At 46.2% G+C, this 23,355-nt stretch overlaps 7 non-coding genes across 7 annotated transcripts; all 7 read right to left on the reverse strand.

Moving 5' to 3' along the window:
• Positions 1–9,146: 9,146 nt before the first annotated feature.
• TRNAM-CAU (transfer RNA methionine (anticodon CAU)) lies at positions 9,147–9,220 on the reverse strand. The gene has a single exon. It is a non-coding gene; the product is annotated as a tRNA-Met (tRNA).
• Positions 9,221–12,907: 3,687 nt separating this feature from the next.
• TRNAM-CAU (transfer RNA methionine (anticodon CAU)) lies at positions 12,908–12,981 on the reverse strand. The gene has a single exon. It is a non-coding gene; the product is annotated as a tRNA-Met (tRNA).
• A 1,811-nt stretch (positions 12,982–14,792) lies between these two features.
• TRNAM-CAU (transfer RNA methionine (anticodon CAU)) lies at positions 14,793–14,866 on the reverse strand. Its single transcript has one exon. It is a non-coding gene; the product is annotated as a tRNA-Met (tRNA).
• A 4,152-nt stretch (positions 14,867–19,018) lies between these two features.
• Positions 19,019–19,092, reverse strand: TRNAM-CAU (transfer RNA methionine (anticodon CAU)). The gene has a single exon. It is a non-coding gene; the product is annotated as a tRNA-Met (tRNA).
• An 865-nt stretch (positions 19,093–19,957) lies between these two features.
• Positions 19,958–20,031, reverse strand: TRNAL-CAA (transfer RNA leucine (anticodon CAA)). The gene has a single exon. It is a non-coding gene; the product is annotated as a tRNA-Leu (tRNA).
• A 363-nt stretch (positions 20,032–20,394) lies between these two features.
• TRNAL-CAA (transfer RNA leucine (anticodon CAA)) lies at positions 20,395–20,468 on the reverse strand. The gene has a single exon. It is a non-coding gene; the product is annotated as a tRNA-Leu (tRNA).
• A 395-nt stretch (positions 20,469–20,863) lies between these two features.
• On the reverse strand, positions 20,864–20,937 carry TRNAS-CGA (transfer RNA serine (anticodon CGA)). Its single transcript has one exon. It is a non-coding gene; the product is annotated as a tRNA-Ser (tRNA).
• Between the last annotated feature and the right edge of the window lie 2,418 nt (positions 20,938–23,355).

Genomic DNA, 23,355 nt, shown 5'->3' on the forward strand with positions numbered 1-23,355 from the left:
ATATGTTCATCATATAAGTGTTTTTTAGTCATTCCCTTCGGCTGTAACGCCGCCTATTGTAGGATGCAACTTACAAAAAAAACAGCAGTTGTTAGTACTAGGCCACGGTCCGCGGCATACTGTATTACTCCGCTAGCCATGGTCACAAACGTAAATGAAATCACCTTTTAATGTTTGACTTTATTAAACAAGCAAGGTATAAAAAATCTAGAGCTTATAACTTTTTTCTCGTGACAAGCTTCTTGTTTAGGTGACAAAATAAGTTTTAACAAGGGACTACATTTTTTTTTGAAGAACCACGTTGCGCATTCAAAAGAGACAAACAAAGGGAAAGGCCAAGGAGACGGAAAGAGCACAAACTATCAACTGAGTTTTTTTGTGCGAAGGTGCCTTATATATGCAGAACCACAGCAAAACGACAAGGGGAATGAGAGAGGGGGTGAAACCGGTCATCTCCTCATCAACAACAGGCGCGCAGAAAATTCTTCTCCTTCTTGTACAACTTGACTGAAGTGTCGCTTATACATTTATCACCGTCCGTTTTATTTTATGTGGTAGACCTCCAAAAGCTCACGCGCTGTTTTGTTTTTACTTTTTCCTAGAATTTTTATCTTCTTAAGCAGTGGCTCGTATGCACTGCAGGCAAGGCAATGAGCGGGCAGATTCGCTCCTTCCTTATATCGAATTGATCGGACATGTTCCCCTGCACATTAATTCACGCAACGGCTTGTTTGTCCCACGTAGGTGCCTCCACACTTAAGCGGGATTTCATAAACCACGCCCGTGGCACATTTGACAAACGTTTCAGCATGTTTTATGCCGCATCCACTGCCTCTAGCTCTTTGGTTACCGATTCTCGGCCACAAGCCTGCGAGTTTCTGGGGGGCAGGAAATACGACAGGGACACCGTGCCTCTTGGCCACTTTTTTACATTGTGCGCCACTTTGTGTATATTTGCAACCACCACGATCTTCTTTTTTGGCAGCGACTCATTCGCGTTACCTTGATTTCTTATTTTTATCCTCCTAAGAAGATTCTCGGCCACAGCTTTTATGATGTCGCAGGGAAAGCCGGCTGAAAGCAACCAATATGATTATTAAAGCTTATATTCATTGCATGCTGGCATGACTTGGTAAGAACAGATTCCAGGTAGTAGCTTGCAATTGCTTTCTTGACTACTTTCGAATGCGCGGAATCATACGACAGTAGCTATTTCTTTGCTCGTTAGCGTAGTGCCAGCAGGCATGTTGTAAGCCGAAGTTCAGGTTAAGATCTAAAAACTGCAACGACCCATTAGAAGGAATATCATGCGTAAAGGTCAAGCCTCGCCCATACTGTCTAAAGACAGTTAAAATTCTACTCACTAAATCAGTGTGGGTCAATGTTATTTGTTTGGATAAAACAACAAAAAAATCGTCAACATATCTAAAACACGTCAGTACCCCAATATTAGCAAACTCCTCATTTGGGGAGCGGTCAATGGCGGCTGAAAATATGCTATTAAGATTCTGCATATATAAGGCACTTTTACACAAATAAACTCAATTGATAGTTTGCGCTCTTTCCGTCTTCTTGGCCTTTTCCTGCGTTTGTCTCTTTTGAATGCTCAATCTGGTTCTTCAGAGCAATGCACCAACTAGCCCAACAAGAAGTCCTAGACTACATTTTTGTCGTGGAGGGATTCTGTGCACCGGACTTAAATGTGGACGGAGCTTCACTGCAGACTTAAGTTGTATTCGTTTATAGGCGATCCAGGTATTAAGTAAATATAGAAAATTAAACACATTTTTGCGACTTTGTTGTGACCTTATTTTTGGTGTTGTCTCGTCTCATGCGTTGATAATGTGGTTGTATTAAATATACAGCATGTTTCACCTAAGATTTTAGATAACATTTAAAAACAGGCTTTTTCTATCAGAGGAGTGATTTTTTCGGCATAGCAGTGCGAGTGATGTAGCGCATCAGAATGCATCTAAGACGATGTAACTAGCTAACGGGATAACTAATATTCATTAATTAACTTTTAAATATTACAGTTTGACTAATTAATTATAGGGAGCCGTGTAGCCCACCGAAAGTAATATCCATATCGGTTTTTAGAATTTCGAAAACGCGGTTACCCTCGGCGCTGTGTCCCAAAAAATTATGGCTACATCGCGCCAAAGTGCATGTGCTTTCAAAAAGCTTGCACGCAAAGCAACCTCTCCAGTGCACGTAACTCGTCGAAATAGCGAAATTTTGTTGGGCCACACTCCCAAGGGTAACCGTGTTTTCGTAATTATAAAAACTGATATGAATGTTACTTATCGTGAGCTACATGCCTCTCAATAATTAAGGAGCCTATCAGTAATAGTTAAAATTTTGACTGTTCAGTATTAGTTAACCAGCGTGCTGTTCGCGCGCCTTAGCTCTATTCTGATGCGTTATGCGCCTGAGACTGCACGCTATGCCGAAAAAAGCGCTAGTCTAACTCAGAAAGCTTCTTTTTATATAGTCCATAACGCCTTAGGTGAAACACCCTGCATATTTTTGTCGATTCTTTTTAACTGCTCTTAACGTTCTGCAGTAACTTTATCCTGCTTATCTTTCTGCCTGCAGACAGCGCCTTCCACCCTTAGACTTTGCTTGATTTGTGAACCTCTAATACTGTGGTGGAAGACTTTGGTGACGAATCTTGCAACATTTTTTTAATGCGCTCTAGCTTCTCTTCAGAACGCACTACTACGCACGCGTACTCTTACATCGGCCTAATATGACGATCAGAAAAAAGCCTTCACAGAACTGAAGGCCCCCTCCAATGTACGCCTATACCTTGGCCACTTCGACGAGGAAGCCGACACGGAACTACACACAGGTGCCAGCAATGTTGGCCTCGGTGCGGTGATTGTGCAAGACGGTGTAGAACGCGTGATCGCATACGCAAGTCGCACTTTGTCTCGTTCCGAAGTGAATTATTCCGCCCCTGAAGAGTGTCTGGCTATTGTGTGGGTAGTCGCTAAATTTCGTCCCTACCTGTACGGCCACCCGCTTTGAGTCGTGAGTGATCGTCACTCCTTGTGTTGGCTTGCGAACCTGAAAGATCCACAGGGGCGGCTTGCACGGTGGAGCCTTCGGTTGCGAGAGTAAGACTTCACAATCGTGTACAAGTGAGGTCAGAAACATAAGGATCCTGACTGTCTGTCCCGAGGTCCTCTTCCGTGCCCACCAGATTACTCTGAAGATAATTGTGCTTTCCTCGTCGCGGTCACCACATCCACCCTTGCCCAACACCGCAGGACCAACCGCGAACTGCTGCCTCTCATCGAGTACCTCGAAGGAACCACTCCGTCTCCACCCCGACTCTTCTCGCGCGGACTCTCGTCGTTATGCTTGCGAGATCAAGTCCTCTACAAGAAAAACTAAGGCCCAACGGACACTGCGTATCTCTACGTTGTCGAATGTCATGAAGTTCTCACTGCATGCCACGACGGCCTTTCGTCTGGTCACCTCTGTTTTACCAGAACACTGGGACGCCTCCTCCACAAGTACAGCTGGCCTCGGCTTTCTGAGGTTGTCCAACGCTACGTTAGAACCTGTCGCGAGTGTCAACTCCTGAAGATACCGCCGACAAAACCGGCCGGCCTTCTGAAGCCAATTGATACACCGAAAATCTCATTTCAGGCATGGACTTATTTTGGGCCCAGTAGGCATGGACTTCCTAGCCCCATTCTCGGTGCCCTCCATGGGTAACCGGTATATTGTTGTTGCCTCTGACTATCTCAGTCACCACTGTGAGATCAAAACTCTTCTTCGTGGCACCGAGGCTGAAATTGCACAGCTCATTGTTCACCACATTGGCTTCGCCACGGCGCCCCCGCGGTTGTATTAGAGTTTTAGTTTCACGTACGTGGATGCTTCACGTACCTAGAGCTCTTACGGGTGACCAGTGCGCATGCGCAGAACGCAAAGGGTATGCGCAAGTCTCACGTACGTACGTGAGATTCGGATTTTTACGTTGCGGTGTTTGCGTTGCTTGCGTACGTAGCGTTCACAAACATGGCGGCGCCCTGCCCGCCTCTTCACAGCGATAACAGCTTCTTCGCTAATCCCTCGACGCGATATCGTGTTCTAAACTGGTGCATTCGCCTTCGATTTGCCCATTCTTACCCTAGCATAAGGTTTCAAGCAACAAATAGCTTTTGTTTTTCAGACAGAAGGACGATTTTTCAGCTGTTAAGCTTGACGAAGTAGCGTTGGTCGTCGTCATAGCAACGGTCTCGCGAGATCTCGAACTGAGAGAGCCCCAAACCAGCCAAACACAGCCGAACCGCCAAACACTAGAACAGACCGAATGGCTTGGCTTAAAGACTTGTCTTGGATGATTTAGGCTACAACCAGTGCCTGTGTTTCTTAGTAGATGGCGCCAGGAATAAAGCGCGGCGTGCGTCGTGTACGTGTAACTATAATGGTTTCAAAAGACCTGCGTGCAGGCTACGTAGACTTCTCACGTTTGCGTACATGAACCCTCTACGTACGTGAAACTAAAACTCTCTATTAGCTGACCAGAGAACCGCGTTTATGTGCGCTCTTATACGTGAGGTCCTGCGTCTCAGTGCCACCAGTCATAAAAAAAAACGACTGCTTACCATTCTCAAACGAATGGACTTACCAAGAGGCTGAACAAGACCATTGTAGATATTTCTATGTATGTCGACGCTGACCATCGCAACAGGGAAGAAATACTCCATTACATCACGTTTGCCTATGACACCACCCTCCAAGAATGAACGCGCTTCACTCCGTTCCATTTGGTGTATTATGGCCGTGACGCCCTGACCAAGCTGGACGCCATGCTGGTCCCGGATTGTGCCCTCTCATCTCTCGCGGGCGCTGACCAATTTGTTCGTGACGTAAAGCTGCTCGCCACCTTGCTAGACACCGGATTCGACACCGGCAGGAAATCGACGCCTGGAGCTACAACCTCCGCCACAGGGAGGTGATTTGAAAGCCTGGCGAGCACCTCTGGGTATCGAGCCCAATAAGTTTGCGCGGGAGCTCTGAAAAGTTTCTACGCCGCTACTTCGGCCCCTAACAGATGCTACGTCAACTCGGCGAGGTGAACTATGAAGTGTTCCCGCAAGGAATTGTTTGCTCTTCTCGACCGCTCAAATCGGAAGTCGTCCCCGTGTAGCGCATGAAACCGCATTACGCCCGTTAGACCATGCCGGGGTTTACATTTAGTGCAGGAGCCGCACATGCCTTTGCACTTTCGATGCCTCTATACTGCCCCCCCCCCTCCTGGACGATGGCACCGAGGCGATGCCTCTTGGCACCGCCATACTGCTCACATTCTGCCAACGCCGCCATGCGTGGCTCGTGACGGAGCGATGAAGATGGCGCTTCCGCTCGGGTGCGTGCTGCGGGTCTGCTTGGCCGTTCGATTAAAAGCTCCTTTATTGAGGCGCGCTAAGTTTGTCGGCGACAATATCAGAATGCGATATTAAATGTGGGTGCAAAAAATTGATGGGTTTTAATGAAGTGGAATGAAGCTTCCTCCATACCGTAGCCATTCTGAAGTTGTGAAATCAAACCAAAGGGCACCAGATGCATGCTTGGTGGACATGAGGCTCTTGAAAATGGTCAACTGATAAACTGGCGTTCGTTCTGGTGGAGTTTCACTTTGTGTTATACAGATTTAACTCATGGGCGGTCTGGCTTTAATGTAGAATTTATGTAGTGCTTACAAATGTGGATTCAGACTATGCAAAGCTGCAGGTGGTAAATGATGGTTTAAAAATTTCTGGTGGTTTAGCCCTGGTTAACCCTGGTCGAAAGCGAAAAGCTGCATCTCCCTGCCCACGTTTGTTGTCGAGCGACTGGCGGTTTCTATAGATAGCCATACTGAGACACACACAGTAGTAGGCATTTTTATTTTATTTGTTAAGCATCTTGCATTCTTCGAAACGACATTAAAGGTGCTCACACAAGGGAGTATATATTTGATACAACTTCGGTGATATTTACAACTGTATTATTTTCCGTTGTATGTGGAGGTATGGAACCAAATACGTTTCCAAACGACGCGCAAACACTGGAGATAATTTCAGGAAGCCAAATTGAAAAAAAATATTGGTTTTTTGGAGAAAAGAAATGGCGCATTTCTTTTCCCCAAAAACCAATTATTATTATTATTCACTTTCCTTCCCTTACGGCGCGTTTCGGGTGTCCACCGAGATAAGTGAAACAGGCGTCATTTCCTTTTCTTAAAACGAACTTTCATATTCCTTCGCATACGGCGCGGTTCGGGTGTCCACCGAGAAATGTGAGACAGGCGTAATTTCCTATCTTTAAACCAACTTTCATTTCACTTTTCTTCCCTTACTGCGCGGTTCGGGTGCCCACCGAGATATGTGAGATAGGCGTCATTTCCTTGTTTGACCTCTAGCTACATTCAAGGTAAAGCTTGCAGCCGTGCTGAGGGCTCGAAAAGCTGGCGTAGTGATGCTTTTCTCTTCAATTGTTTGTGTACTATTTTGTAAAAGACACTGTCAACTAGGAATGCTCAACACCTTAATTTCAGAAGGCACTGTTACATGTATTTTGTCTTGTAGTTTCCTGCAAACGTTTGAATGCCTGTAATGCATCTTAGGTACTAGGCACGAACATACACAGACGCAAGGAAGTATACCGGACAAAGCGCCACTTACAACTGCTTTATTCGGGGCCACACCACACACACTTTTACACGTGTCTAAGACGCAAGGAACACAATGAGATTAAGATCGATATGCAAGTGAACTGGTTAAAAATTTCTCTTACGTGGTTAAAAATCTCTCAAAGATACGGATGGATCGCTGACGCACATTCTTCCTTTCTCTCCGATAAAAAAAAGCCTTAATTAGTTCCCGAGCTTTCATCTTTTTACTGGTAGCTAAAATCCGCGTCCCTGAAAAACATGGCTCACAGGAGCGTGACGGGCAGGACCTAATATGCTTTGGTATGTTTTCACGGTTTTTCTTGCACTACATTTCTTTCATGTTCCCTAATTCGGTCACTCACGCAGCGCCCCGTTTACCCTACGTAGGAGTGACCGCATGAGAGGGGTATTTCATACACCGCCCCTTCGACGCACTTCATAAACGGTCGTCCATGCTTAGTGCCGCATCCTTTTTCCTCTTCACGAATTATTACGATACGAGAACATAGGCTTCATAGCATTTGGGGGCTGAAAAAACAAGCGGCACCCCATGCCTGCTTGCGACCTTCTTTAAATTGTGGGCCATCTTGCGTACATCGGGCGCCACCATAGGTCTCACCACCTCTTCTCGAGGGGGATCTTCCCCAGCTATAACCTCCATGGTCTTCATTTTTTGTAGTAGGTTTTCGGCGACTGCCATCACAGCCGAATCAGGGAATCCGACTGAAGACAGCCAGGCCAATTGGTTCTGAAAGCTAAACTGCATCCTTTGAGGGCACGATTTTCTGAGGGCCGATTTTAGGCAAAGTGAAACGATTCCCCTCTTTATCAACTTCGAATGGGTGGAGTCATACGGCACGAGCCCATTTCTGGCACGAGAAGCAAATCCTAAAAAAAAGCTGATTCTCACAAAACTCAATAGTTATATCTAGAAACTGCAGGCAGTTACACTCAGGCACTTCAAAAGTGAATTGCAAGCCATTTCCATGTTGTCGGACTTGTGACTTACTGTTGACTTGTTCAGAGGTTTTCATACGAGGACCACATGGACCTCATCTGGTTTTAGCGGCTCACGTATCACTATGTAGGCAGTCACAACCTGTGCCGCCTCCTTGGGCCACCTTTTGGAGTCGCACGGGGCCACACACACGCGGCCAGAGGAGTACAGACGCGCACAATTGGCGGACACTTCCCTTCTTTTGTTAAGCCCCAACACCGTTTTTTTCTTTATTTGTTAGTGCTTTCCTCTCTTTTTTTTCGAAGTAACCGCGTGCCCGCCAGCGCGGCCTCCCTCTCAAACCTCGTGTGTGTGCAGTAAGTTCGTGCGTATGCGACGTGGCGCCTTTCTTCCCTAACACGGGGAAGTTGTCTGTGCTGTGTTACGCTCTCCCCCTTCCTGTTTTCTTTATTACTTTTCTTTTTAAGCCATCTGTGCGCGATGTCCAATGCTATAAGAAGACGCTTCCATGCACTGTATGATCATTATTGGCAATGACCAGTCCCTGGACGAAACGTCGAATAATTTCGTTACGTTTCTCAATGTAACTTCCCTAACTTACTATATTTTTCTGTGTGGAATTTGGTATCTTTTATATATATATATATATATATATATATATATATATATATATATATATATATATATATATATATATATATATATATATATATATAAGTATAGTGGAAGCAGTCAGGGTTGCTCAACGGGCCAGTGAAAACTTGCACATCGAACTGGTCACAACTGGTACGATTATCTATGTTTATTCAACAACGGTTTCAGACGGTCCACCGTCTGCAATATATATATATATATATATATATATATATATATATATATATATATATATATATATATATATATATATATATATATATATATATAAAGGAAGACAACAGTCACCGAAACCAAGGTGCATGGAAGAATGTATTCTTTTTTTAATTTCTAATGCCAATCAATTTGTTTAAAGAAAATTACTTATAAACCAGCAGAAAAAACAACCATGCCACCGGTCGGATCCGAACCCACAACTTCCGAATATTGCGTCCGGTGCTCTAACCAACTGAGCTTCGGCGACGACTGTCCAATCTGCTGCTTTCGTGGGTTTCTATGTTATGCGTGTAAGCGAACCTTGAAAATGTTCACCAGCGCCACCCTCGTCCATAGCGGTGGACGTAGCACGTCCTGCAATACCGCAAGTGTGATGTAGAACGTCATGTAACGGCGAGGGCGGAAACTGTGCGAGAGCCCTCTTATGCTATCTATGGCATCAAGACTGCCAGAACCAAGACCCCCGTTAAGCTATTAGCAGACAAGGCAAATGTAATGAGGGGCTCGTTTGACAAACATATGAAGGAAGACAACAGTCACCGAAACCAAGGTGCATAGGGGAATGTTTTATTTTTTTAAATGTTTAATGCCAATCAATTTGTTTAAAGAAATTTACTTACAAACCAGCAGAAAAAACAACCATGTCGCCGGTGGGATCCGAACCCACAACCTCCGAATAATGCGTCCGGTGCTCTTACCAACTGAGCTACGGCGACGGCTGTCCAATCTGCTGCTTTCTTGGGTATCTATGTTTTGCCTGTAAGCGAACCTTGAAAATGTTTCCCAGCGCCACCCTCGTCCATAGCGGTGGACGTAGCACGTCCTGCAATACCGCAAGTGTGACGTAGAACGTCATGTAACGGCGAGGGCGGAAACTGTTCGAGAGCCCTCGTATGCTACCTATGGCATCAAGACTGACAGAACCAAGACCCCCGTCAAGCTATTAGCAGAAAAGGCAAATGAAATGACGGGCTCGTTTGACAAACATATGAAGGAAGACAACAGTCACCGAAACCAAGGTGCATAAGGGAATGTTTTCTTTTTTTTAATTTAAAATGCCAATCAATTTGTCTAATGAAAATCACATATAAACCAGCAGAAAAAACAACCATGTCGCCGGTGGGATCCGAACCCACAACCTCCGAATATCGCGTCCGGTGCTCTTACCAACTGAGCTACGGTGACGGCTGTCCAATCTGCTGCTTTCGTGGGTATCTATGTTTTGCGTGTAAGCGAACCTTGAGAGTGTTCACCAGCGCCACCCTCGTCCATAGCGGTGGACGTAGCACGTCCTGTAATACCGCAAGTGTGACGTAGAGCGTCATGTAACGGCGAGGGCGAAAACTGTGCGAGAGCCTTCTTATGCTACCTATGGCATCAGGACTGCCAGAACCAAGACCCCCGTTAAACTATTATCAGACAAGGCAAATGAAATGAGGGGCTCGTTTGACAAACATATGAAGGAAGACAACAGTCACCGAAACCAAGGTGCATAGGGGAATGTTTTCTTGTTTTTAATTCCTAATGCCAATCAAATTGTTTAAAGAAAATTACTTATAAACCAGCAGAAAAAACAACCATGCCGCCGGTGGGATCCGAACCCACAACCTCCAAATATCGCGTCCGGTGCTCTTACCAACACAGCTATGGCGACGGCTGTCAAATCTGCTGCTTTCGTGGGTATCAATGTTTTGCGTGTAAGCGAAGCTTGAGAGTGTTCACCAGCGCCACCCTCGCCCATAGCGGTGGACGTAGCACGTCCTGTAATACCGCAAGTGTGACGTAGAACGTCATGTAACGGCGAGGGCGGAAACTGTGCGAGAGCCCTCTTATGCTACCTATCGCATCAAGACTGCCAGAACCAAGACCCCCGTTAAGCTATTAGCAGACAAGGCAAATGTAATGAGGGGCTCGTTTGACAAACATATGAAGGAAGACAACAGTCACCGAAACCAAGGTGCATAGGGGAATGTTTTCTTTTTTTAAATTTCTAATGCCAATCAATTTGTTTAAAGAAATTTACTTACAAACCAGCAGAAAAAACAACCATGTCGCCGGTGGGATCCGAACCCACAACCTCGGAATAATGCGTCCGGTGCTCTTACCAACTGAGCTATGGCGACGGCTGTCAAATCTGCTGCTTTCGTGGGTATCAATGTTTTGCGTGTGAGCGAACCTTGAGAGTGTTCACCAGCGCCACCCTCGCCAATAGCGGTGGACGTAGCACGTCCTGTAATACCGCAAGTGTGACGTAGAACGTCATGTAACAGCGAGGGCGGAAACTGTGCGCGAGCCCTCGTATGCTACCTGTCGCATCAAGACTGCCGGAACCAAGACCCCCGTTAAGCTATTAGCAGAGAAGGCAAATGTAATGAGGGGCTCGTTTGACAGACATATGAAGGAAGACAACAGTCACCGAAACCAAGGTGCATAAGGGAATGTTTTCTTTTTTTTAAATTTCTAATGCCAATCCATTTGTTTAAAAAAATTTACTTACAAACCAGCAGAAAAAACAACCATGTCACCGGTGGGATCCGAACCCACAATCTCCGAATATTGCGTCCGGTGCTCTTACCAACTGAGCTATGGCGACGGCTGTCCAATCTGCTGCTTTCGTGGGTATCTATGTTTTGCGTGTAAGTGAACCTTGAAAATGTTAAATGTTCACCACCGCCACCCTCGTCCATAGCGGTTGACGTAGCACGTCCTGCAATACCGCAACTGTGACGTAGAACGTCATGTAACGGCGAGGGATGAAATTGTGCGAGAGCCCTCTTATGCTACCTATGGCATCAAAACTGCCAGAACCAAGACCCCCGTTAAGCTATTAGCAGACAAGGCAAATGAAATGAGGGGCTCGTTTGACAAACATATGAAGGAAGACAACAGTCACCGAAACCAAGGTGCATAGGGGAATGTTTTCTTTTTTTAATTTCTAATGCCAATCAATTTGTTTAAAGAAATTTACTTACAAACCAGCAGAAAAAACAACCATGTCACCGGTGGGATCCGAACCCACAATCTCCGAATATTGCGTCCGGTGCTCTTACCAACTGAGCTATGGCGACGGCTGTCCAATCTGCTGCTTTCGTGGGTATCTATGTTTTGCGTGTAAGTGAACCTTGAAAATGTTAAATGTTCACCACCGCCACCCTCGCCCATAGCGGTGGACGTAGCACGTCCTGTAATACCGCAAGTGTGACGTAGAACGTCATGTAACGGCGAGGGCGGAAACTGTGCGAGAGCCCTCTTATGCTACCTATCGCATCAAGACTGCCAGAACCAAGACCCCCGTTAAGCTATTAGCAGGCAAGGCAAATGTAATGAGGGGCTCGTTTGACAAACATATGAAGGAAGACAACAGTCACCGAAACCAAGGTGCATAGGGGAATGTTTTCTTTTATTAATTTAAAATGCCGATCAATTTGTCTAATGGAAATTACTTATAAACCAGCAGAAAAAACAACCATGTCGAAGGTGGGATCCCAACCCACAACCTCCGAATATCGCGTCCGGTGCTCTTACCAACTGAGCTATGGCGACGGCTGTCCAATCTGCTGCTTTCGTGGGTATCTATGTTTTGCGTGTACGCGAACCTTGAGAGTGTTCACCAGCGCCACCCTCGTCCATAGCGGTGGACGTAGCACGTCCTGTAATACCGCAAGTGTGACGTAGAACGTCATGTAACGCCGAGGGCGGAAAATGTGCGAGAACCCTCTTATGCTACCTATGGCATCAAGACTGCCAGAACCAAGACCCCCGTTAAGCTATTAGCAGAAAAGGCAAATGAAATGAGGGGCTCGTTTGACAAACATATGAATGAAGACAACAGTCACCGGAACCAAGGTGCATAGGGGAATGTTTTCTTTTTTTAATTTCTAATGCCAATCAATTTGTTTAAAGAAAATTGCTTATAAACCAGCAGAAAAAAATCATTCCGCCGGTGGGATCCGAACCCACAACCTCCGAATATCGCATCCGGTGCTCTTACCAACTGAGCTACGGCGACGGCTGTCCAGTCTGCTGCTTTCGTGGGTATCTATGTTTTGCGTGTAAGCGAACCTTGAAAGTGTTCACCACCGGCACCCTCGTCCATAGCGGTGGACGTAGCACGACCTGTAATACCGCAAGTGTGACGTAGAACGTCATGTAACGGCGAGGGCGGAAAGTCTGCGAGAGCCCTCTTATGCTACCTATGGCATCAAGACTGCCAGAACCAAGACCCCCTTTAAACTATTAGCAGACAAGGCAAATGAAATTAGGGGCTAGTTTGACAAACATATGAAGGAAGACAACAGTCACCGAAACCAAGGTGCATAGGGGAATGTTTTCTTTTTTAAATTTCTAATGCCAATCAATTTGTTTAAAGAAATTTACTTACAAACCAGCAGAAAAAACAACCAAGTCGCCGGTGGGATCCGAACCCACAACCTCCGAATAATGCGTCCGGTGCTCTTACCAACTGAGCTACGGCGACGGCGGTCCAATCTGCTGCTTTCGTGGGTATCAATGTTTTGCGTGTGAGCGAACCTTGAGAGTGTTCACCAGCGCCACCCTCGCCCATAGCAGTGGACGTAGCACGTCCTGTAATACCGCAAGTGTGACGTAGAACGTCATGTAACAGCGAGGGCGGAAACTGTGCGCGAGCCCTCGTATGCTACCTGTCGCATCAAGACTGCCGGAACCAAGACCCCCGTTAAGCTATTAGCAGAGAAGGCAAATGTAATGAGGGGCTCGTTTGACAAACATATGAAGGAAGACAGTCACCGAAACCAAGGTGCATAAGGGAATGTTTTCTTTTTTTTAAATTTCTAATGCCAATCAATTTGTTTAAAGAAATTTACTTACAAACCAGCAGAAAAAACAACCATGTCACCGGTGGGATCCGAACCCCCAATCTCCGAATATTGCGTCCGGTGCTCTTGCCAACTGAGCTATGGCGACGGCTGTCCAATCTGCTGCTTTCGTGGGTATCTATGTTTTGCGTGTAAGTGAACCTTGAAAATGTTAAATGTTCACCACCGCCACCCTCGTACATAGCGGTGGACGTAGCACGTCCTGCAATACCGCAAGTGTGACGTAGAAAGTCATGTAACGGCGAGGGATGAAATTGTGCGAGAGCCCTCTTATGCTACCTATGGCATCAAGACTGCCAGAACCAAGACCCCCTTTAAACTATTAGCAGACAAGGCAAATGAAATTAGGGGCTCGTTTGACAAACATATGAAGGAAGACAACAGTCACCGAAACCAAGGTGCATAGGGGAATGTTTTCTTTTTTTAATTTCTAATGCCAATCAATTTGTTTAAAGAAATTTACTTACAAACCAGCAGAAAAAACAACCATGTCGCCGCTGGGATCCGAACCCACAACCTCCGAATAATGCGTCCGGTGCTCTTACCAACTGAGCTACGGCGACGGCTGTCCAATCTGCTGCTTTCGTGGGTATCTATGTTTTGCGTGTTAGCGAACCTTGAAAATTTTCACCAGCGCCACCCTCGTCCAACGCGGTGGACGTAGCACGTCCTGTAATACCGCAAGTGTGACGTAGAATGTCATGTAACAGCGAGGGCGGAAACTGTGCGAGAGCCCTCGTATGCTACCTGTCGCATCAAGACTGCCAGAACCAAGACCCCCGTTAAGCTATTAGCAGAGAAGGCAAATGTATTGAGGGGCTCGTTTGACAAACATATGAAGGAAGAGAACAGTCACCGAAACCAAGGTGCATAAGGGAATGTTTTCTTTTTTTAAATTTATAATGCCAATCAATTTGTTTAAAGAAATTTACTTACAAACCAGCAGAAAAAACAACCATGTCACAGTGGGATCCGAACCCACAACCTCCGAATATCGCGTCCGGTGCTCTTACCAACTGAGCTACGGTGACGGCTGTCCAATCTGCTGCTTTCGTGGGTATCTATGTTTTGCGTGTAAGTGAACCTTGAAAATGTTAACTGTTCACCACCGCCACCCTCGTCCATAGCGGTGGACGTAGCACGTCCTGCAATACCGCAAGTGTGACGTAGAACGTCATGTAACGGCGAGGGATGAAATTGCGCGATAGCCCTCTTATGCTACCTATGGCATCAAGACTGCCAGAACCAAGACCCCCGTTAAGCTATTAGCAGACAAGGCAAATGAAATGAGGGGCTCATTTGACAAACATATGAAGGAAGACAACAGTCACCGAAACCAAGGTGCATAGGGGAATGTTTTCTTTTTTTAATTTAAAATGCCAATCAATTTGTCTAATGAAAATTACTTATATACCAGCAGAAAAAACAACCATGTCGCCGGTGGGATCCGAACCCACAACCTCCGAATAATGTGTCCGGTGCTCTTACCAACTGAGCTACGGCGACGGCTGTCCAATCTGCTGCTTTCGTGGGTATCTATGTTTTGCGTGTTAGCGAACCTTGAAAATTTTCACCAGCGCCACCCTCGTGCAGAGCGGTGGACGTAGCACGTCCTGCAATACCGCAAGTGTGACGTAGAACGTCATGTAACGGCGAGGGCGGAAACAGTGCGAGAGCCCTCTTATGCTACCTATGGCATCAAGACTGCCAGAACCAAGACCCCCGTTAAACTATTAGCAGACAAGGCAAATGAAATTAGGGGCTCGTTTGACAAACATATGAAGGAAGACAAAAGTCACCGAAACAAAGGTGCATAGGGGAATGTTTTCTTTTTTTTAATTTCTAATGCCAATCAATTTGTCAAAAGAAAATTACTTATAAACCAGCGAGAAAAAACAACCATGCCGCCGGTGGGATCCGAACCCACAACCTCCAAATATCGCGTCCGGTGCTCTTACCAACTGAGCTATGGCGACGGCTGTCAAATCTGCTGCTTTCGTGGGTATCAATGTTTTGCGTGTCAGCGAACCTTGAGAGTGTTCACCAGCGCCACCCTCGCCCATAGCGGTGGACGTAGCACGTCCTGTAATACCGCAAGTGTGACGTAGAACGTCATGTAACGGCGAGGGCGGAAAGCGTGCGAGAGCCCTCTTATGCTACCTATGGCATCAAGACTGCCAGAACCAAGACCCCCGTTAAGCTATTAGCAGAAAAGGCAAATGAAATGAGGGGCTCGTTTGACAAACATCTGAAGGAAGACAACAGTCACCGGAACCAAGGTGCATAGGGGAATGTTTTCTTTTTTTATTTCTAATGCCAATCAATTTGTTTAAAGAAAATTGCTTATTAACCAGCAGAAAAAAAACCATTCCGCCGGTGGGATCCGAACCCACAACCTCCGAATATCGCATCCGGTGCTCTTACCAACTGAGCTACGGCGACGGTTTTTTTCTTTATTGCATGGAAGAACTTCTGTAGAAAGGAGGAAACTTCAATCAGACTAGTTCGCGTCTCAAGTTACCGGGCTGCTTAATATGAGCCCCCCATAGCCCTAACTCACCACTGCATCCCCATCAAAACATCAAAATTGAGGGAGGCACACACAAGCATCTAGGCACGGCAGCCAGCTTGGAGGTTCGTCGCGAGCACATATACACTCCTCACCAACGCACACTGTTCCCGAAACACAGATTTGGACGATCTTGGTGGCTCGGCATGTCTGTCCATCATACGGCTTTTCCAAAGACTGAATAGTCCCATCAACACAAACACGTCATAAAGCACAACAGAGTTTTTGTCAACAGGCAGAAATCTAATGGTGTATGGTGTAATTTCAATGTTTTTCTTAAGAGTTCGTTGTAGTATGTCCCAAAAGAACATGGCATCACGGCACAGGATGAAGCAATGATCAATTGTCTCAGGCACGTTACACAGACGACAATTCACATTCCAGGGTACAAACATCCAATTGTCATTAAGAAATGTCTTGACAGGCAGCGTCGCTGTGTGTAGTTTGAAAAAGAACGTTTTAGCGGCTGCCTGAATGCACATCCGCCTAACACGCTTTAGAACACTGATGTCGAAAGACCCCAGATAAGGCTGCCGATACAATGGTGTAGGGAACAAAGACTCAGTGAGAGCCTGGGTCATCTGCTTTCTCGAGAGGCTATACAGGTAATCTAAAGAGAAGCGCACAGTGAGAAAATTGAAAGTGTCAGCAACCTCCTTAAGAAATCCCCATAAAGTCCCCTCACGAGCCTGCACAGTCGGTGCAAATAAGTAAGGCAAATGAAAACTAAGCCGCCAAATGAGCACAGCTACCAGAAACGGGTCGTTTGCCGATTTGAAAAAGAAAAAACGGGAAACGAGTTGATGCACGAACAGGTGAACAAGGCCCACTCCACCACCCTCTAAGGGAAGGAACAAGTTGTCACGTCTCATCGGCTCCCATTGAGAGCGCCAAACGAATGCATCAAATATTCTATGTATTGCTTGCACCTTCCTCCTCGCACAATGCAGGACTTGAAGGACATACGCGAGCTTTGCAAACAAAAAAATGTTACAGACCTGTGCCCTCGCAAACACTGAGAGTTCCCTACCCATCCAAGCCTGTGTTTGCCGCCGTAGAGTTACAGTTTGTGAATCCCAGTAGGCTGTACTGTTGCAAACTTGGTGCAGCGGAACGCCTAGGTACTCAAGAGGGCTACAGTTCCAGCATATACCACCAAACTGGCTTGGCCTTGTTCCCCAATGACCCAACCAAAAGCCTTTGGATTTCTCTAAATTAAGAGCCGCGCCTGATACATCGCAGAACTGTTTAGTCAAGTTTAGAGCCTCGAGTACACTCTTTTTGTCAGAACAAAAGAGGGCGACATCATCAGCGTAAGCTAAAACTTTAACTTCACATTGAGCCAGAGAGAAACCGCGGATAGCTGCGCTGTTAATTATACTGAGACAGAGGGGTTGCAGATATAGGGCAAACAACAATGGAGACAGTGGACATCCTTGACGAACAGATGCTTCTAGTGGTACTGGTTTCGTTAGCTCCTGATTAACAATAACCCTTGAATAGGAGTTCTTATAGCACAGCCTTATGCCTTTGAGCAAGACGTCACCAATATTTGCATACTCCAAGACCGCGAACAAGAAATCGTGCCGAACTTTATCAAACGCCTTAGCCAAGTCAATTTGAATCAGAGCTACTTGGCCTATCTCATCTGATACTGTCTCTAATACTGAACGTGCAATATGGATATGTGTTTGAATACTGCGGCCTCTAATACCACAGACCTGATGCGGACCTATCAAGTCCATAATGACGAGCTGCAGACGACTGCTAAGAACTTTGGCAAAAATTTTGTAATCAACATTGCAAAGGGAAATTGGACGATATCCCTCAACAGTTGTCAACCGATTAGTATCTTTGCTTTTGGGAATTAATATTGTGTGCCCAAAATAAAAAGTGGGAGGCAGGACACCCACATCATAAGATGCTTTGAAAACTTCCATCAAAACAGGCACTAGGCAAGGCGAAAATGTTTTATAGAATTCGCTAGTAATACCATCTGGCCCAGGAGATTTCTGGCTCTGCAGGGCAGAAATGGCTGATTGAATTTCATCCAAAGTGATAGGTCCCTTCACTATAGCACACTTCTCATCATCAAGTCGAGGGAAGTGTCCAAGCAAGGAACTGTAATCGAAACCCTGACTTGGATCTTCGCAACTGCCAAACAGCTTCCGATAATAGTCGAAGAAAGCAGCAAGAATACCAGGCGCAACACTGTATGTGCAATCACCATACTGAATTTCCAATATTTCCTTCGCAAGAGCATTCTCTCTTTCATCACTCAGGGCCCGACGAGAAGGTTGCTCATCAAGAAACCTTCGGGACCTAGATCGTATCAAGGCCCCCTTATATCTGTCTGTCGCAAATTGTTGAAGCTGTGCTTTTACGTTATTAATCTCTTCGAGATAGGCACCCGGGCTTACCCTCTCTAGCTCATGTAGCTCCGTTAGGGTGCGCCCAAGCTCACGAAGGTGGTGTCTCTTCAGGAAAGCGATTCATGCTGAGGCCTCAATTGCCAAGTTTTTGATCTCCTGTTTAAACAAGGCCCACTTTTGAAAAATGGAAAGATCACGGCGTGACCATACGTCCTTCAAACAAGTAGGTACAGCACGCTGAAAGATTTCGTCTGAGAGCAGACAGTTATTCATCTCCCACAACTCCCATCGAGGGTGAAGTACATGCCGAGTGTACAGCGACGGCTGTCCAGTCCGCTGCTTTCGTGGGTATCTATGTTTTGCGTGTAAGCGAATCTTGAAAGTGTTCACCACCGCCACCCTCGTCCATAGCGGTGGACGTAGCACGACCTGTAATACCGCAAGTGTGACTTAGAACGTCATGTAACGGCGAGGGCGGAAAGTGTGCGAGAGCCCTCTTATGCTGCCTATGGCATCAAGACTGCCAGAACCAAGACCCCCTTTAAACTATTAGCAGACAAGGCAAATGAAATTAGGGGCTCGTTTGACAAACATATGAAGGAAGACAACAGTCACCGAAACCAAGGTGCATAGGGGAATGTTTTCTTTTTTTAAATTTCTAATGCCAATCAATTTGTTTAAAGAAATTTACTTACAAACCAGCAGAAAAAACAACCATGTCGCCGGTGGGATCCGAACCCACAACCTCCGAATAATGCGTCCGGTGCTCTTACCAACTGAGCTACGGCGACGGCTGTCCAATCTGCTGCTTTCGTGGGTATCTATGTTTTGCGTGTTAGCGAACCTTGAAAATTTTCACCAGCGCCACCCTCGTCCATAGCGGTGGACGTAGCACGTCCTGCAATACCGCAAGTGTGACGTAGAACGTCATGTAACGGCGAGGGCGGAAACTGTGCGAGAGCCCTCTTATGCTACCTATGGCATCAAGACTGCCTGAACCAAGACCCCCGTTAAACTATTAGCAGACAAGGCAAATGAAATTAGGGGCTCGTTTGACAAACATATGAAGGAAGACAAAACTCACCGAAACCAAGGTGCATAGGAGAATGTTTTCTTTTTTTTAATTTCTAATGCCAATCAATTTGTCAAAAGAAAATTACTTATAAACCAGCAGAAAAAACAACCATGCCGCCGGTGGGATCCGAACCCACAACATCCAAATATCGCGTCCGGTGCTCTTACCAACTGAGCTATGGCGACGGCTGTCAAATCTGCTGCTTTCGTGGGTATCAATGTTTTGCGTGTGAGCGAACCTTGAGAGTGTTCACCAGCGCCACCCTCGCCCATAGCGGTGGACGTAGCACGTCCTGTAATACCGCAAGTGTGACGTAGAACGTCATGTAACAGCGAGGCCGGACACTGTGCGAGAGCCCTCGTATGCTACCTGTCGCATCAAGACTGCCAGAACCAAGACCCCTGTTAAGCTATTAGCAGAGAAGGCAAATGTAATGAGGGGCTCGTTTGGAAAACATATGAATGAAGAGAACAGTCACCGAAACCAAGGTGCAAAAGGGAATCTTTTCATTTTTTTAAATTTCTAATGCCAATCAATTTGTTTAAAGAAATTTACTTACAAACCAGCAGAAAAAACAACCATGTCACCGGTGGGATCCGAACCCACAACCTCCGAATATTGCGTCCGGTGCTCTTACCAACTGAGCTACGGCGACGAGTGTCCAATCTGCTGCTTTCGTGGGTATCTATGTTTTGCGTGTAAGAGAAAATTGAAAATGTTCACCAGCGCCACCCTCGTCCATAGCGGTGGACGTAGCACGTCATGTAACGGTGAGGGCGGAAATTGTGCGAGAGCCCTCTTATGCTACCTATGGCATCAAGACTGCCAGATCCAAGACCCCTGTTAAGCTATTAGCAGACAAGGCAAATGAAATGAGGGGCTCGTTTGACAAACATATGAAGGAAGACAACAGCCACCGAAACCAAGGTGCATAGGGGAATGTTTTCTTTTTTTAAATTTAAAATGCCAATCAATTTGTCTAATGAAAATTACTTATAAACGAGCAGAAAAACAACCATGTCGCCGGTGGGATCTGAACCCACAACCTCCGAATATTGCGTCCGGTGCTCTTACCAACTGAGCTACGGCGACGACTGTCCAATCTGCTGCTTTCGTGGGTATCTATGTTTTGCGTGTAAGCGAACCTTGAAAATGTTCACCAGCGCCACCCTCGTCCACAGCGGTGGACGTAGCACGTCCTGCAATACCGCAAGTGTGACGTAGAATGTCATGTAACGGCGACGGCAGAAATTGTGCGAGAGCCCTCTTATGCTACCTATGGCATCAAGACTGCCAGATCCAAGACCCCCGTTAAGCTATTAGCAGACAAGGCAAATGAAATGAGGGGCTCGTTTGACAAACATATGAAAGAAGACAACAGTCACCGAAACCAAGGTGCATATGGGAATGTTTTCTTTTTTTAAATTTAAAATGCCAATCAATTTGTCTAATGAAAATTACTTATAAACCAGCAGAAAAAACAACCATGTCGCCGGTGGGATCCGAACCCACAACCTCCGAATATCGCGTCCGGTGCTCTTACCAACTGAGCTACGGCGACGGCTGTCCAATCTGCTACTTTCGTGGGTATCAATGTTTTGCGTGTAAGCGAACCTTGAGAGTGTTCACCAGCGCCACCCTCGCCCATAGCGGTGGACGTAGCACGTCCTGTAATACCGCAAGTGTGACGTAGAACGTCATGTAACGGCGAGGGCGGAAACTGCGGCAGCCCTCTTATGCTACCTATGGCATCAAGACTGCCAGAACCAAGACCCCCGTTAAGCTATTAGCAGGCAAGGCAAATGAAATGAGGGGCTCATTTGACAAACATATGAAGGAAGACAACAGTCACCGAAACCAAGGTGCATAGGGGAATGTTTTCTTTTTTTTAAATTTCTAATGCCAATCAGTTTGTTTAAAGAAAATTACTTATAAACCAGCAGAAAAAACAACCATGTCGTCGGTGGGATCCGAACCCACAACCTCCGAATATCGCGTCCGGTGCTCTTACCAACTGAGCTACTGCGACGGCTGTCCAATCTGCTGCTTTCGTGGGTATCTATGTTTTGCGTGTAAGCGAACCTTGAGAGTGTTCACCAGCGCCACCCCCGTCCGTAGCGGTGGACGTAGCACGTCCTGTAATACCGCAAGTGTGACGTAGAACGTCATGTAACGGCGAGGGCGGAAATTGCGCGAGAGCCCTCTTATGCTACCTATGGCATCAAGACTGCCAGAACCAAGACCCCCGTTAAGCTATTAGCAGACAAGGCAAATGAAATGAGGGGCTAGTTTGACAAACATATGAAGGAAGACAACAGTCACCGAAACCAAGGTGCATAGGGGAATGTTTTCTTTTTTTAATTTCTAATGCCAATCAATTTGTCAAAAGAAAATTGCTTATAAACCAGCAGAAAAAACAACCATGCCGCCGGTGGGATCCGAACCCACAGCCTCCAAATATCGCGTCCGGTGCTCCTACCAACAGAGCTACGGCGACGGCTGTCAAATCTGCTGCTTTCGTGGGTATCAATGTTTTGCGTGTAAGCGAACCTTGAGAGTGTTCACCAGCGCCACCCTCGTCCATAGCGGTGGACGTAGCACGTCCTGTAATACCGCAAGTGTGACGTAGAACGTCATGTAACGGCGAGGGCGGAAACTGTGCGAGAGCCCACTTATGCTACCTATGGCATCAAGACTGCCAGAACCAAGACCCCCGTTAAGCTATTAGCAGAAAAGGCAAATGAAATGAGGGGCTCGTTTGACAAACATATGAAGGAAGACAACAGTCACCGGAACCAAGGTGCATAGGGGAATGTTTTTTTTTAATTTCTAATGCCAATCAATTTGTTTAAAGAAAATTGCTTATTAACCAGCAGAAAAAAAACCATTCCCCCGGTGGGATCCGAACCCACAACCTCCGAATATCGCATCCGGTGCTCTTACCAACTGAGCTACGGCGACGGCTGTCCAGTCCGCTGCTTTCGTGGGTATCTATGTTTTGCGTGTAAGCGAACCTTGAAAGTGTTCACCACCGCCACCCTCGTCCATAGCGGTGGACGTAGCACGACCTGTAATACCGCAAGTGTGACGTAGAACGTCATGTAACGGCGAGGGCGGAAAGTGTGCGAGAGCCCTCTTATGCTACCTATGGCATCAAGACTGCCAGAACCAAGACCCCCGTTAAGCTATTAGCAGAAAAGGCAAATGAAATGAGGGGCTCGTTTGACAAACATCTGAAGGAAGACAACAGTCACCGGAACCAAGGTGCATAGGGGAATGTTTTCTTTTTTTATTTCTAATGCCAATCAATTTGTTTAAAGAAAATTGCTTATTAACCAGCAGAAAAAAAACCATTCCGCCGGTGGGATCCGAACCCACAACCTCCGAATATCGCATCCGGTGCTCTTACCAACTGAGCTACGGCGACGGTTTTTTTCTTTATTGCATGGAAGAACTTCTGTAGAAAGGAGGAAACTTCAATCAGACTAGTTCGCGTCTCAAGTTACCGGGCTGCTTAATATGAGCCCCCCATAGCCCTAACTCACCACTGCATCCCCATCAAAACATCAAAATTGAGGGAGGCACACACAAGCATCTAGGCACGGCAGCCAGCTTGGAGGTTCGTCGCGAGCAGCATATACACTCCTCACCAACGCACACTGTTCCCGAAACACAGATTTGGATGATCTTGGTGGCTCGGCATGTCTGTCCATCATACGGCTTTTCCAAAGACTGAATAGTCCCATCAACACAAACACGTCATAAGGCACAACAGAGTTTTTGTCAACAGGCAGAAATCTAATGGTGTATGGTGTAATTTCAATGTCCTTCTTAAGAGTTCGTTGTAGTATGTCCCAAAAGAACATGGCATCACGGCACAGGATGAAGCAATGATCAATTGTCTCAGGCACGTTACACAGACGACAATTCACATTCCAGGGTACAAACATCCCCTTGTCATTAAGAAATGTCTTGACAG

This window comes from Amblyomma americanum, chromosome 4, assembly GCF_052857255.1.
Source record: "Amblyomma americanum isolate KBUSLIRL-KWMA chromosome 4, ASM5285725v1, whole genome shotgun sequence".
NCBI lineage: Eukaryota > Metazoa > Arthropoda > Arachnida > Ixodida > Ixodidae > Amblyomma > Amblyomma americanum.